The 14,957-nt window shown below is 39.4% G+C and overlaps 1 protein-coding gene across 1 annotated transcript in view; it reads right to left on the reverse strand.

Moving 5' to 3' along the window:
* Positions 1 to 14,957, reverse strand: part of SEMA6D (semaphorin 6D) — a 728,815-nt gene that overhangs the window by 177,963 nt on the left and 535,895 nt on the right. The window contains exon 4 of the mRNA XM_066388287.1: positions 14,489 to 14,520. The gene's annotated coding sequence lies outside the window, so the exon portion shown is untranslated. The remainder of the gene's footprint in view (positions 1 to 14,488; positions 14,521 to 14,957) is intronic.

The raw sequence follows: 14,957 nt of genomic DNA on the forward strand, positions 1-14,957 counted from the left end.
ACTCCAGCTTCGGAGAGAAATCCTGAATGCAACTACCAACGAGATCAAGGTGGCGCGATGACTTTGGCAGGTGAACTCACTGTTGAGCTCATAGAAGGCGCAGGGCTACTAATTTTCATGCCTGGGAGCTAAGTTTGCTGCTGCAAGTCTTGGCCCTGGGCTAATATGTGACTAGAAACTCAGGTGTAAAAAAGGCATGTATGCCAAAACCCGCTGTTCCCTAGCAGTTGCATTGAAGCAGCTGAGGGAATCTAAAATACCTCTTGACACATGGGCAGTACTGTCTAAAAGTCATAGAACTGCTGAGAGAAGACGGGAAGGTTGAAGTTTGAATTCCATTAAGGGGGAAGAGAGTGGGGAGTTAAAATAAAAAAGTGTTCAATTGTCACTGGGCATACAGTCTTTTATTTTCCATCTTGGACACCAAGAGTTCCAGCACAATCAAGGAACATTTCCAAACCCTGTCTAACTCAAGCTCTCATGCATGCATCATTCACCCACATAAATATCTACATAATAAACAACACCCTGTCCAGGTTGCTCTGTAGTTCTGTCTTCAGGCTCACCTCTGTGGAGAACAAGAGCATGCAGTGAACAATCCACACACTCTTTTTTTAAGCACCTCCATTGTGTTGCAGCCAAATAGGCACTGGAAACAGAGATTTAAAAGAATTTTTTTCCATTGGGGGGGGAGAGAAATATATAGAAAGAAATGTTACATTTAGCTGTGTACTTATTGATTGCTTCCTGTATGTGCCCTGACCAGAGATCAAACCTGTGACCTCAGTGTGCAAGGATGACACTCTATCCATTGAACCACCCAGTCAGGGCTGAGATTATTATTTTTATTATTTTTTAAGTTAAGGTCTAGATACTTGAAAAGATAAGTAAATGATGAATTCAGATATGACATAATCATTCTCAAGTATGCACAGAGGCTTAAAGGTGTCCCACATGGGATATAACTAATCCATAGAAAGGCTTCAGAGAGGAGGTAATACTGAATATCTGAATTGGGCTTTGACATCAGGAATTCAGAAGAAAAATGTACTTTTCAGCAACTGGCTATTGCATGATATTATATGTATTTGGATTGGAAATGCAAAGCTCATGTCCATTACAGATTCTTAACAATCCATCTGAAGTGGTTTTCATTTTATTAATACAAATGCTTTCACAAAGGAAAAATTTCTGTACTGTCCTTGCCTGAGTGTTAAATAAAATAGAATTCCTCTCTTATGTGTGGCACACTGCCTTTTCCTTTTATTATCATAATTTGGATGGATGTGGTAATAAAAGAACCCGAAACCAACTTTTCAAATATAATAGAATTCATGTCCCTTGGGTCTTCCTTACTGTTCTTTTTGATAAGCATTTTCTTTTTGCATAGGTGAAAAAGAAACCCTAAAACGTCCTCATTTTTGTAAAATAAACACATGAACAGACACTTAAAAAATTTTTAGGCTGTATGTACATAAATGAAGTTTTTGTTTTGACACGTATGAAAAAAGAAAACTCGCAGGAAGTCGTCGTGCGGTTGAGTCATGAAAAGTGGGTTGAAGGAAACTCTTAGAACGTCCCTGGGATTCACCGTGAATTCCAGTCATTTCAGGGTTATTCTTAATAGGTTGTGCCTGACATATACCACGGCCTTGAAAAAAAGGTATCTGTTGAATGTATTGAGCAAACATTAATAAAAACAATGGCAAAGAAAAGAAAGTCTAATGCTTTATAGTAGTGGTCTACAAGAAGGCTCTGGCTTCTCCAGGAAATCCCTCTACAGCAGGGATTTAAATGTATATGCAACTAAGAGGCATTCTCTTAAATGAGTTTATTTTTAGACAACCTACATGATATGTTTTTCTTAAAAATTTTATCATTATTTCATTTCATCATCAGACCAATGATAAAATACACAGTGTTATTAATCCCATTTTACATGTGAGAAGATAGAGGCTCAGAAGGTTAAGTAAATTATTAAGGTCACACATCACAAATGGCAGAGTCTGGGAAGCTTTAATTTTTTTAAAAATTTATTTATTTTAGAGAGGAGAGAGAGAGACAGAGAGAGAGACAAATGGCAGAGTCTGAATTCAAACACAGAAAGTTCTGACTCATAAGCCTTGTATTTCACTTCCTGTGTGTCCTGCACTGTGCAGGATCCTGGACCCACACAGATTGTAGGGTGGGAACAGTCAAGGCTCTTGCACTGCTCTGAGGAGTGGATCCTTACAAAGATCAGGAGGGCTATGAAGACAGCTGTGTGCAAGGAGGAGAACAGGGAGGAAAGACTTATCCCTGTAGGGCTTCTGGCTCATTCAGGACCCAAGTATGGTAACTTTAGACAGGGAATTTGCAGGAGAGGTATGGGGGCAAAAGAGAAAGAGGGATCAGAGCTACAAAAACACTTAAGTGAGGGTTGTTGACTCAAAAAAGGGGTTTGGCACTTTGTATGATAAACAGACAAACCTGTCAAGGCTGACCCATCTGAATGGTTCTGTATGGCCTGCCTGACTTCAGGGAGGGGAGAGTTCTTAACTTCACCATGCAGGGGGTGGGGGCTTGCAAACAAGGATGTGTTACTTCCCAGTCACCCAGAAAAGGGCTACGGAAGTGGGGGGACACATTGTGCAATCATGTTATGAGACAAAGCTCCTCATGCATGTTCTCCCTCCATTCATTCTTTGTTTGCTTTTTTGTTTTGTTACATTTTGTTTAGGTTTCTGTGAAGGGGCCTTTCAGGCCACCACCCACAGACTAGCTGACATTTTCAAGGATTAAAATTGCACATGAAAAAGCTTAACTGCCACTTAATACTAATTGTACTAAGATGTACTAAGTTCCAATGTTTCCCCCAAATAATAACATCCATTTTAAATAAACTTTGGGGGAGATTCTTAATGGTCCAGATAGATTGCATTTATAAACATCTTTATTTACGATTTATTATGCAAGCACCATGATGACAAAGGCCAAGGGTTACCCATCTTAGTCTCTTACCCCAACTCAGTGCTACCTAGCATTTTTGTATTAGAAATGTTTTTTGGGTTTTTTTTTGTATTTTTCTGAAGTTGGAAACGGGAAGGCAGTCAGACTCCCACATGCGCCCAACCAGGATCCACCCAGCATGCCCCCCAGGGGGCGATGCTCTGCTCATCTGGGGCGTTGCTCTGTTGCAACCAGAGCCATTCTAGCGCCTGAGGCAGAGGCCATAGAGCCATCCTCAGAACCCGGGCCAACTTTGCTCCAATGGAGCCTCGGCATGTGGGAGGGGAAGAGAGAGACAGAGAGGAAGGAGAGGGGGAGGGGTGGAGAAGCAGATGGGTGCTTCTCCTGTGTGCCCTAGCCGGGAATTGAACCCGGGACTCCTGCACACCAGGCTGACGCTCTACCACTGAGCCATCCGGCCAGGGCCTTAGAAATGTATTTTTTAAATCATCTTCCTCTAACAGAACTTTTGGCACTGAGAAAGACCTTATCTGTCTCGCTTTATCCCCAACATCTGAAAGGGTACCTGACATAATAGATATCTGATGATAAATGAATGATGTATGAATTACAAGAGTCCTAGGCTAGAAATACAGGAAGCACCTCAAATGTTTCCCAATGAGTGAATAAATGAAGTTTAAAGACCACCCTCTTCCTTGACCATTAAAAGGGTGAAACAGTGAGTTGAGATGAAATCTGTTTATTTTGCAAATGTTTGTCTGTGGAGAGGGGTGCAGGGTAGATGTTTCTCAGGGCTGTGTTTGTAGCCAGTTACTTAGCTTTGTGTTATGAAGATGAACATTTTTAAAGTTCCTTTGGTTTTAGAATAGTCAGTGGCATTTTTTCTCCCACAAATAATGGAAAAACAAATAATCTGTAGTTTTAAGCTTTATATAGCTTAAAACTCACTGCCACAGTGTTTCACACTGTACACTCTATGTCAGTATTTTGAGGTTTTTAAATAACTTCAAAACCTAGAAAAGAAGCTAGGAGAGTTTCAGATGTGTAGCAAGTTGCCAAGAGAACAGAGGTTTGACATCAACTTCATTTACAAGAGCCCACTTACTCGTCAAGCTCAATTATCCAGAATACAATTTTTCTTTTAAATTCTTTTTAGAAATTTATTTATTGATTTTTAGAGAGAGGAGAGAGAGAAAGAAAGAGAAGGAGAGAGAGAAAGAGGGGGAGAAACAGGAAGCATCAACTCATTGTAGTTGCTTCCTGTATATGCCTTGACCGGGCCAGCCCAGGGATTTGAACCAGTGACCTCAGTGTTCCAGGTCAATGCTTTAACCACTGAGACACCACAGGTCAGGCCCAGAATACAATTTTTCAAAGTAAAAGATAAGCAATAAAAGAAAAAAAAAAAAAGGACTTAGCAATCTCAAAACAGCCTTTATAAGAGTCTGGGTGCTAGCCCTGGCCACGCAGCTCAGTTAGTTAGAGTGTCATCCAATACACTGAGGTTGTGGGTTTGATCCCCAGTCAGGGCACATACAAGAATCAACCAATAGTGACATGAATAGGTGGAACAGCAGATCGATGTTTCTCTCTCTCTCTGTTTGTTGTCCCTGTCTCTCTTCTTTCTTCTCTCTCTAAATATCAATAAATAAAAATAATTTAAAAAGAGTCTGAGTGCTGAAGCCCATGCCCTTGACCTATACGAAAGCTCTTTGGGCCCCTCCTCTCTTGCACATGCTAACCAGCAGTTTCCAAACCCAGGCACAATGCAAGGGCAAGTGAGAAAGGTTGCTGGAGGCAGTGGAAAACAACAGCAAAGAGCCAGGAAATTAGGGAAAAGGAATAATATCCATGAAAAGGAACACAAGGTGTCCACACACTTAGCCCTCCTGGAATTATTTTGAAGAAGAGCTTTTTACACCATCAATTTTTTCAGTGTTAAAATTTACTGGCTAACTTTGCCTTGTAGGAAGAAATACATTGAATTTCTTTTGTTTAGGTAGGCAAGGGACTGATGATTGCATTGTATATACATTTTATTTTTAAAAAATGCTTATTTTCTCAGTAGAAAGTTCTGTCTTAGTCACCACGAGCTTTAAGATTTGGTTACCATAATTCAATTCCCTTTCAATTCTTTAAAATAGTCTATTTTAAATCCAAGCATGCAAAGGGACAATGGCATAGCCACAGGGAAAGCATATGGGTAGTGTTTTAATATAAAAATAGTACTCAGTATGGTATTCTCTCAAGAACATTTAATTCCAATGCCAAACAATCAGCTCCAGCTCTGAGCCAGCTAATTCCATCCCGTAGACATAATCACCTAAATTCAGGCCATGCTAAAGACAGAGCCTCCCATCTCTCCTACCTGTTCCCACTAATCTCCTCTGTTCCCTCACACTTTATCTTCCATCTTTATTTTTGGTCCCTTTTCTTAACACCACTCTTAAGCAGCTCTTACATGTATTCCCCTTCTTGCCCTGGCTTCCCTGAAATGTGGCTGTTTTACCTCAGCTTAACTAACCCTGTATCTTCTGAAAAACAGTTTTTGACTATTGATTTCTCAACTTTCACCTCAGTGGCTTTTACAGGTGAGACTTCCTTCCTTAGAAACTACTCAAGGCTTTTGCTAGTGCTCCGAGACTATGATCTTTGTCATAATCCTATGTGTCTTAACTATCTGTAAACGATGTTCTAAGATTTACCTTCCTATATAATGTCCCATTTTTCCTTTATTTAATTGATATATGCTCATTAAAGTACCTACAGAAAAATAAAAATTCTCTGTAATTACATCAGCCTAAGTATGTTGATAAGTATGTTGTGTACTTCATACACATAAACATTATATAAAGTTTTATAATTTTTTTTTAATTTAATGTTTTAGCTTGAGTATTTTCCTACATCATTAAAAAATTTTATCTATTTATTTTTTCTTTTCCAAGGGAGAGGAGGTAGAGATAGACAGACTCCTGCATGCACCCGGACCAGGATCCCCCAGCAACCCTGTCTGGGGCCTATGCTAGCAACTGAGCTATTTTTTGTGCCTGAGGCAGAGGCTCCATAGAGCCATTCTCAGCATCCAGGGCCAATGCACTTGAACCAATCAGCTTTGGCTGCAGGAGGAGGGAGGAGGGGGAGAGAGAAGAGAGAGAGTAAAAGGGGAAGGGTGAAAAAGCAGATGGTTACCTCTCCTGTGTGCCCTAACTGGGAATCGAACCTGGGACATCTACACACTGGCTGATGCTCTACCACTAAGCCAACTGTCCAGGGAAAATTTTATTTAAAAGACATTTTAATTCATGACCTTTTTTTTTTTTTTTTTTTTTTTTTTTTTTTTTTTTTTTTTGCCATAAACTAGATATCGTTGTCATGGTTGAAACATTTCTTTATAGTTGGATATTTAGGGCATAAAAATGGCTGTAATGTAAAAAGGCACAAAGACTATAAAGACTATGGTGTCTTTTAAATTCTGAGGCAGTTTTATACTCTGTGTGTGTGCATGTATGTAGGAGGGTTGGGGTGGGTAAACTCATCAATTAGATACTGCTTTGACACATAATTAGATATGTGCCTTTGCTTGTTGCTTTCATTATGATGGTACTTCCTATGCTCTCATTCAGGTGCTGCAGACATTAGGAATGTTGACAGAACTTCAGTCATCTGTGTGCCATTTGCCATGTAAAGACATATGTCTGGAACACATCATGCTGCTTTAAAATCTTTTTAACTGCCCTATAACATAAAGTTGCCCCTTAAATAACTGAACCTTCTTTGAAGTGAGCTATACAAGTATCGGTTTTCTTTGCCTGTCCCACTTCCTTTCATTCTGCTCTTTACATTGGAAACAATCATATTAGGCAGTTTTATAGTTTATTAACTATATTTTTAGCAGTAGAAAAATAAGAAAGTGCTGAAAAAATGTGTTCTTTAACATTTCAGTACATAGTATTGCTATTAATAGTTTGGAAGAAAAATGGTACCAAGAATAAATTACATATACCATGAGTGAATAAGATAGTATGTCTAGAAAGGAAGCAGATTATGAAAAAGTATTTCTTCAAAAGAGTAAAACATTATAAATGTACATTGTGATGGGATTTTACTTTGAACCTTGGTCTGTCACTCTTCTCTGCTAAGGTTCAGACATGTCTATACAATTTTATCACATGTGTAGTAAAATATATAAGTTTATTCAAATAGAACCTAACTTTGTCTTAGGAGTAGCTGATGTGGTTAAAGGTGAATCCACTACTGGACTGCATGCTGAACTTATGTGGTGCAATAGACATCTAGCAGAGGGATGGTACAGAATGGGCAGTGGCACCAAGTATTTTCCTGTGAAGAACCCATCCCATGGGAGGAGAGAGACTCAGTTGAGATGTTCTTGCTCCTGTGAAATTTTTAAGCATTAGTGATGAGTGGTACGTCTGCTTATGGCATCATGTCTATGACTTGAATCAGTCTCTGACCCAGTGTCTTGGAAACATGGCCAGGTCTTGGGAGGAAGAGAGGGCTAGCAGAAAAACTTGAAAGAACCTAAACTATCTAACTCATTATGACTCAAGCAATACTTCTTTAGGACCCCTCTTTAACCATAGAAGAAATCTATCCTCCTTATATTTTCAAAGCAACCGCCAACTGGTAATGAGCAGGCTGGCAGCAAGAAAGACAATGCCATTAAGCAGAACAGAGCATGTGTGCAGTGCTTGGCGAGTATTGCAAAAAGCAGTGGGACAATGGAAACAGTAGAGGCAGTACTAGGCTGTGGGAGGGTGTGTCATCTCCAGTGGAGCTCAGGTAAATCCACATGCTGTGAAGGTTGCTCCTGAGCACATGTGAGATATTACCCAGAAACTCCCAGGACTTGGGGAGGGGGAAATTGGCAGAGTACTGAAGCTTCTGCAGGAGCAGCTAGGGAACGCAGCTAGGTTACCTGGGTTATAGGTGTTCAGATTTAGTTAAGTCTCATGATTTACCTAAGCCATTTTAATGCAATTTTTTAAGCGAAAGAGTTACAGACAGAGTGAGGGGCAGATAAGGACAGACAGGAAGGAAGGGATAAAGATGAGAAACTTCAATTCTTCATTGTAGCTCCTTAATTGTTCATCCAATAACTTTGCAATTGTAATGGAAATCTATTAAATTAGGTATTTCTTTTAGTCCAAAGAGGTAAGGAGAGAGTTAATATTCTATTGTTGAACTGTACAGACAAAAATACCTCTACAAGTAAAAACAATCCTAGTATATGTTAATTAGTCTAGTTCTTACTACGAGGTCACTGAGATTAAGCTAGGCAAGATAATTTCCAGTGATAGAGTATAAGGGAGAGAAGTTTATGAATTAAAAACCTATGGTCTAAAGACTTTTACACTTTTTAAATTAGGTATGTAAATAAATTACCATGCTGTTCTTTTAAGGAAATGGCAGAGAATCCAAATCCCATTTCACCTACAAATGAGCCATTCTATAATAATATTATTTTGACTACAAAAAGGACAGAATATTTGTTTACATATAAGCCTGAAAACTTTTGAATAATAATCTTGAGAGCAGAGAACATACTATATATACTCTTCAAAGCCAAAGTATGACTTCAGTTATGTCAAAAACAGTACAAAGCACTCTAAAAGCAATAAGAAATGGACAAAGAGAAGATACAGAAAAACAAAGGGTCCAGAGAAATGTTCAGCAGAACCCAGCATAAGTCCAGTATCTCCTTCCTTCAGCTTCTGCCTTCCTCCAGAAGCAATGCTCATCAACCACCAGTCACTCTACTCAAAGACACGCCAGTGAACCCTGTCGCCTTTCAAGGTCAATAGGCTACAAGGCCATACTGCATGGCTCTCAAAGCAGCTTCTTTTCATTGAAATAGGATTTCTCATTTGCAAGATTAACAAAACAGGGAACTACATCTTAATTCAGCCTATACTATGCAATAAAAATATTTTCTTAAAGACATTGTCACTTCCCAGAAAACCTTGAATCAATAATAATCTACTTCTCAACAGTGTGTTTATCTGTTTTAAATAAAAGATAATTAGATATATACTTAGGGTAATAGAAGAAAAATGCACCAACTGGTTGGTATAGTAGACATGTGGAAAGGGACAAGGATTGAGGAGTTCTGGACTACAAACTCCTGCTGACGCTAACTTGCTTTGTAACCTTAGGATAATTTCTTAACCTATTTCAGTCTTAGTTTCTCTACATGTAAGTTGAGAGAGTAGAAAATTTAGGATTTCTTGTTTGATGATCTGTAATCTATCCACATCAGTCAACTTCAAAATGTCATGCCAGAGATGCCATTTTGAGCATTAGTTAGAGTATGGAGTGACTGACTGAGGAGTCATATATAATTTTAACACACTTTTAAAAGGAAGAAATATAAGCTCTTACTCTCTCCAAATCAATGAAACATACTTCAAGGCCCTTGGCCGCATCTCCACCAGAAATGTCTGACACAATCCTTATCACTTGATTGAGGTAATATTCTTTGAGTCTTCCTAGAATTGTACACAGTTTAGCATTAAAAGGTACAAAGTTGGTCATCTCTCTGAATTCTCAGATTTTAGAGTTGAGAAAATGTAGCTCATGGCACAATTCAGCAATAAGAACCCCAATCCCATGGTTTGTGCCCAGTCATCTTTCCATTACTAGTGGCCAACTGCAGAGGTTTCAGTTGGACACATGGCTCCACCACTAGGTCTTAAGAATTCCAGTGAGGATCATAAACAGGTATTTGTTTCAACAGCTCCTATATTCAAGGGCCGCCAACAGGTTAGTAAAATAAATGGATACCATAACGTCATCCAACCAACAAACCATATTCTTGATCATATGCAAGCCACACTTGAGGGGACACCAGATTTCCTTGAAACAACTGTAGATAAAACGAGAAAAACCACAGCAAATGAGTAGCCAACCTCCAACCCAGCCTCCAAAGATACTTATTTCTTTGTATTCGCACCCTTGTGTGGTTTCCAGCCACAATGTATTAGAGTTTGCTTTTCTAACCAAGAGAATACAGCAGAAGTCATGGTATGCCGCTTCTGAGGTTAGATCATAAAAGGTATTTGTTTTTTTGTCCCTGGTTTCTGGCACAGAGCTCTTCATTTCCTCATAACTGTGACAGAAGTGTATTTTGTTATAATGAGGTGACTCATGGCAGCCCCTAGAAAGCTTCAGGTTGGGGGCCAGTCATCAGAAAGAACAAGACTCATTAGAAGATTAGAACTTTCAGCTCTACCCCCCAATACTCCAATCTAGAATGAGGAGAGGAGTAGCAATTGAGTCAGTCACTATCAGGCAATGATTTAATCAGTGATGCCTACTAAGTCAAACAAACCTCCACCAAACCCCCGAAATGTCAGGTTTGGAGCCACTCCCACCTTGGTGAGAACATCCGTGTGCTTGGAGGTTGGTGCAGCTGTAGAGAGCATAGAAGTCCCAAGTCCTGCCACCCCTCTGGCCACAGTGCCCACTCTAACCCTTCCTCTGCTTAATCTCCTATCCTGCAGCATGTTTTCTGCAGCCCCCAGCTGGGCCACAGGCTTCCAGTGGTGGGAGAAAAAACTACAGAGAGCGCAAACACGATACAATGCTTTAACAAGTCATACTATCCCAGGAGGTCAGGGAACAAATGGACTGTGAGGGAAAAAAAGACGTCAGCAACATGGTGCCAAGCCTTCAGGTTTCTTAAACACTCCACAGGAAGCAGAGAGTGCAGAAACACTACCCCAAGGAAGAAAAGTAGGGCATTTGAAGAAGGATCACTTAAATTGCTAGGGCTGGGGGAATCGACAGAAGGTGATGACCATAGTAGATGGACTTAATGCTAATAAATACATGTATATATTACCCCTCACATCGTGTAGAATTTTATATATTAAGAAGGGCTTTTTCCACACTTCTAATTTTGTGTGAGGTACTTGTTAAAATGAGGTTGGTGGGACAGATGGTAACAACTTCATTTTACAGATGAGCAAAGTGGGACTGAGCAAGCCTTGCTGACTCGTGGAGCATCACAGAGCTGGTTAGCGGTGGAATATACAACAGTCCAGATCCCTACCTGTCTTTTCTCTGCCCCTCCTCTGCTTCTTTAAGCTGTTTCCCTGGAAGAGGCAAGTTCTAAAGCAGGTCTGGCTGTGTCTACATGGACAAAGAGAACACGTGTTCAAGAGGCACAGGGAGTGTGGGGGAGCTGTGGGAGAGTGTGAAAATGCGTGGGAAGGAAATGATCAAGGCAGGTGGAAGAGTCCAGATACAGAACAGACAGACCAGGGAGTGGAATCCCAAAAGAAGGTTGAATAGGGACTAAGAAAGCCATTGATATTTGAAAGCAAATGCTGCCCCTCCAACCACCTAATTAAGTTTATCTGCTCTATGTATTCCTACAGGAATAGCCATAAAGAACACACTATATCTTCACATAGTATGCCATCCAATGCAGGCATATTCATTTACTCTTGGGCCTTTTCTAAATCTTAGTCACAGCAAGTGACATCGTTCTCACTTCTTGTTCTTTGGGTCCTGTACCCAAGGTTTATATTCTGAAAGAGATTAAAGATGAACCTCTTTAATTCTTAGTGATAATTCTAATGGTGGGATTCAGCTGGTTTGTACTGGTTTGGCAGAACCAATACCTAATTTTTTGTTGAGTTCAGCAAACCAGTTGTTAAAGTGGCACTTGTAATCAGGGTTCTCTCTAAGGTGGGTGCCTGGGCAATGTTGAAATCACAAATTTACATTCTTTTTTAACATTCATCTGCACAACAGCATATTCTAAGCACCCATAGTAATGTTCAGTCCATCCATAGGTGAGAAGAATTTGACGGAGCTATGCTTGTAATAGCTATTTATTCAGTTCATAAAACTCATCATTCCTCTGATAAAATACTACATTTTAATTTCCTTGTATTTGTTACTTCAGTAAACAAACATATAATGTAAAGAGAAAAAAATGCCAAACAACCAGGGGTGACAACTTGTATTGTTTTTTATCGAGTATTGTTTAATATTTTTATTAATATTTAAAAATTTTTATAACATAATCTAGTTCTGTGTACCTCTTTTATTGTTCTTATTTAAATATTAAATGCACGAAATAATAAACTATCTTTTGGTATATTGGTTTTTTATACTTAAAACAGTATTAGGGCAGAGAACCGGTTGTTAAATTATTTGAATCCCACCAATGGGTAATTCATATTGCCTAGCCACACTGACCTCACATAAGCCAGTGCAAGGGAGGTGTTGCTCAAGTCAACTTCCTCCATAGAAAGAGTGCAAAAACAGGAGATGTTATATTGTAACCTTAAGTGGAGCAAGATAGAAGGTCTCTGCAGGAATAATGGGATGGAGGGCCAATTAGGATGAGGTGCCAGATGAGTACAGTGAACCATTATGATGCTGTGATGCTGTGTTAACCTTTCCATTAAGATCTTGTGTGGCCTGAAGCTTTGGTGCTGAGAATATTCACTGATTTCTGTGTTTCGAAATAAGAAAAATATTACCAAATGAATAAAAAGAAAAAGGCCTCTACCAATATTCAATCTCTCCCTACCCCCTCCCACCAACACTGTTATTTTTATAAGCAACAATATTTTGGAAAATGAAAATTCTCAAAATCCCCAATCACACCATTATCCCAAAGCATGGACTAGGTTTGAAATCTTTGTGGCTCTGACTCAGTAGAGCTGGTTATCCTCTTTAATTGGATTGATGGCAACAATTGTAATTACCTTAGATGAGATTGCCTGTAACATAATTATGTTTCCTTCATCAGCCTGAGCTGGACTTGTGGAATACATAGAGAAGATGCCTCCAATTACTGAGAGGTTAAGGAGAGCAACCTATTGCCTCACAAATCATGTTTGTTACTGTATAAGATTTTAAAAATTAGGTAGGAAGCTGAAGGAAGTGGTCTGTAAAGCAGTCACCTCAAAGGCACACTGCATGGAGCTATACTATATGGTGAGGTGGTTACCTTCCAGAGCTATATTTTTATCTAAATAAAACAATATTTTTAAGGACCTAATATAGACTACCAATAGTAAATCTGTATTTTATCATGATTAAGTTACTGCTTATTATTTATAATAAGTGATTATTATTATATAAGTGATTACATCTAAAAGACATTTTTATGAAGCATACAATACATAGTAAAGTTTAACTTGATTTCTTTCTATGGTTTGAAAACTTCTAGTTTTTGTTTTTTGTTATTTTTTTGTATTTTTCTGAAGTTGGAAACGGGGAGGCAGTCAGACAGACTCTTGCATACGCCCACAGGGGGCGATGCTCTGCCCATCTGGGGTGTCGCTCTGTTGCAACCAGAGCCATTCTAGCGCCTGAGGCAGAGGCCACAGAGCCATCCTCCGCGCCCGGGCAAACCTCGCTCCAATGGAGCCCCAGCTGTGGGAGGGGAAGAGAGAGACAGAGAGGAAGAAGAGGGGGAGGGGTGGAGAAGCAGATGGGCGCTTCTCCTGTGTGCCCTGGCCGGGAATCGAACCTGGGACTCCTACACGCCAGGCCAACGCTCTACCACTGAGCCAACCGGCCAGGGCCGAAAATTTATAGTTTTTTAAAAATAACATAATAAATAATAGAAGATAATTGTAAAATACTAGTCTTTATACTAGATGGAGCTATAATTAATACCTAAGGAGTCAGCTGCCTTACTACAATGATGCCTCTTTCTGTTTTCTAGTTAACACGTGGAAAACTTAAAATTTTTCCATTGGAAGCCAAACCTGTAAACAGGACAAGTCTGCCAAATGTACTGCAAACACATGTAGTTTGGGAGAAATGGCACGTACTGAGAATCCACCCCAATCTTATTAGCTTTAGCATTGTTCTCATTAAAAATAGAACTGCTCATGGGTTTCTTCTCAAGCATATGAAACACAGAACTTGGAAATGTGCCCTTTTGAAAAACTTATTCCTGTAATCACAAACCAGATGGTGCACATCAAATGCATCTTGATTTTCTAATGAAATAAAAAGGGTTCCTATTGTGTTCTTTAATGAGATTAATGCATCCTCAATTGCTAGTTTTGACAGATACTCCTGGAAAGTTAAACAACTTGGCTAGGGCTGTCCTGCTGGACCTGGACAGTAAGGCTCACCCAAGCTGAAGGGCTGAGCCATGCTGAGGGACGCTCTGCATTTTAATTCTTCCAGCACAGACTTTAGTAGAGGTACAAGCCCTGCCACAGCTGCTCACAAAGAAGCCTCCTGTCTTTCAACATCAGAGACAAAGAGTCTGCTGGCTCATAAAAGGGCTAATCAAGCAAAAAAGAGAGTCTCAAACTCTCTCTCTCTCTCTCTATCTCACTGGTCCATCCAGTCCAGTGCTTAGTCAAACCACCAAGCCATAGCCCTCATCACTAAGACTGTCAATAAAAACCTAATTCTGGGTAACATTGGAATGTCACACTCATGACTTCGAGACACCATACAGCAATAATATATTCAAAATCAGTAAAGTTATGCTGGATTTCTTCAAGAAATTAGAGAAGACTATAATGTATTTTACCTTGGAGAAGGTTCGTTTGTGTGGTCAGAAACCTGGAAACAGAAAAGAAATGGATTAGTATTTGACTACTTCTGACCTTGGTCACCACAATTGTTATTTTATAATTTGATATCTCTTGCTTGAAGTAATAAAATGGTTTAAGCTAAATCCTATTCGAATCTGAATCCAATTTCTCTATTTAATTCCACTGTTAAGTGAAGAATACATTCAACTGAGGAAAACAGATGAGTAAAAAACGGTGGCAGGTTACATACATACTGCAGAAATATCTTTTAAACTTTCAACAACTTGAAGATCTCAGCTCTTTTTTTTTAAACCTCTCCCCCTACAGATGAGAACAACTTTTCCTTGTGCTGAGACACCCTGTTCCATAAAGTGGAACATCGTATCTCATTTTTCTTCACCAACTGTTCTAATTTAACAGTGGGGTTGGGGAACGCACATTACCAACAGATTCAGTCCTATAACA

The sequence above is a fragment of the Saccopteryx leptura genome, chromosome 6, assembly GCF_036850995.1.
Source record: "Saccopteryx leptura isolate mSacLep1 chromosome 6, mSacLep1_pri_phased_curated, whole genome shotgun sequence".
In the NCBI taxonomy this organism is placed as follows: domain Eukaryota; kingdom Metazoa; phylum Chordata; class Mammalia; order Chiroptera; family Emballonuridae; genus Saccopteryx; species Saccopteryx leptura.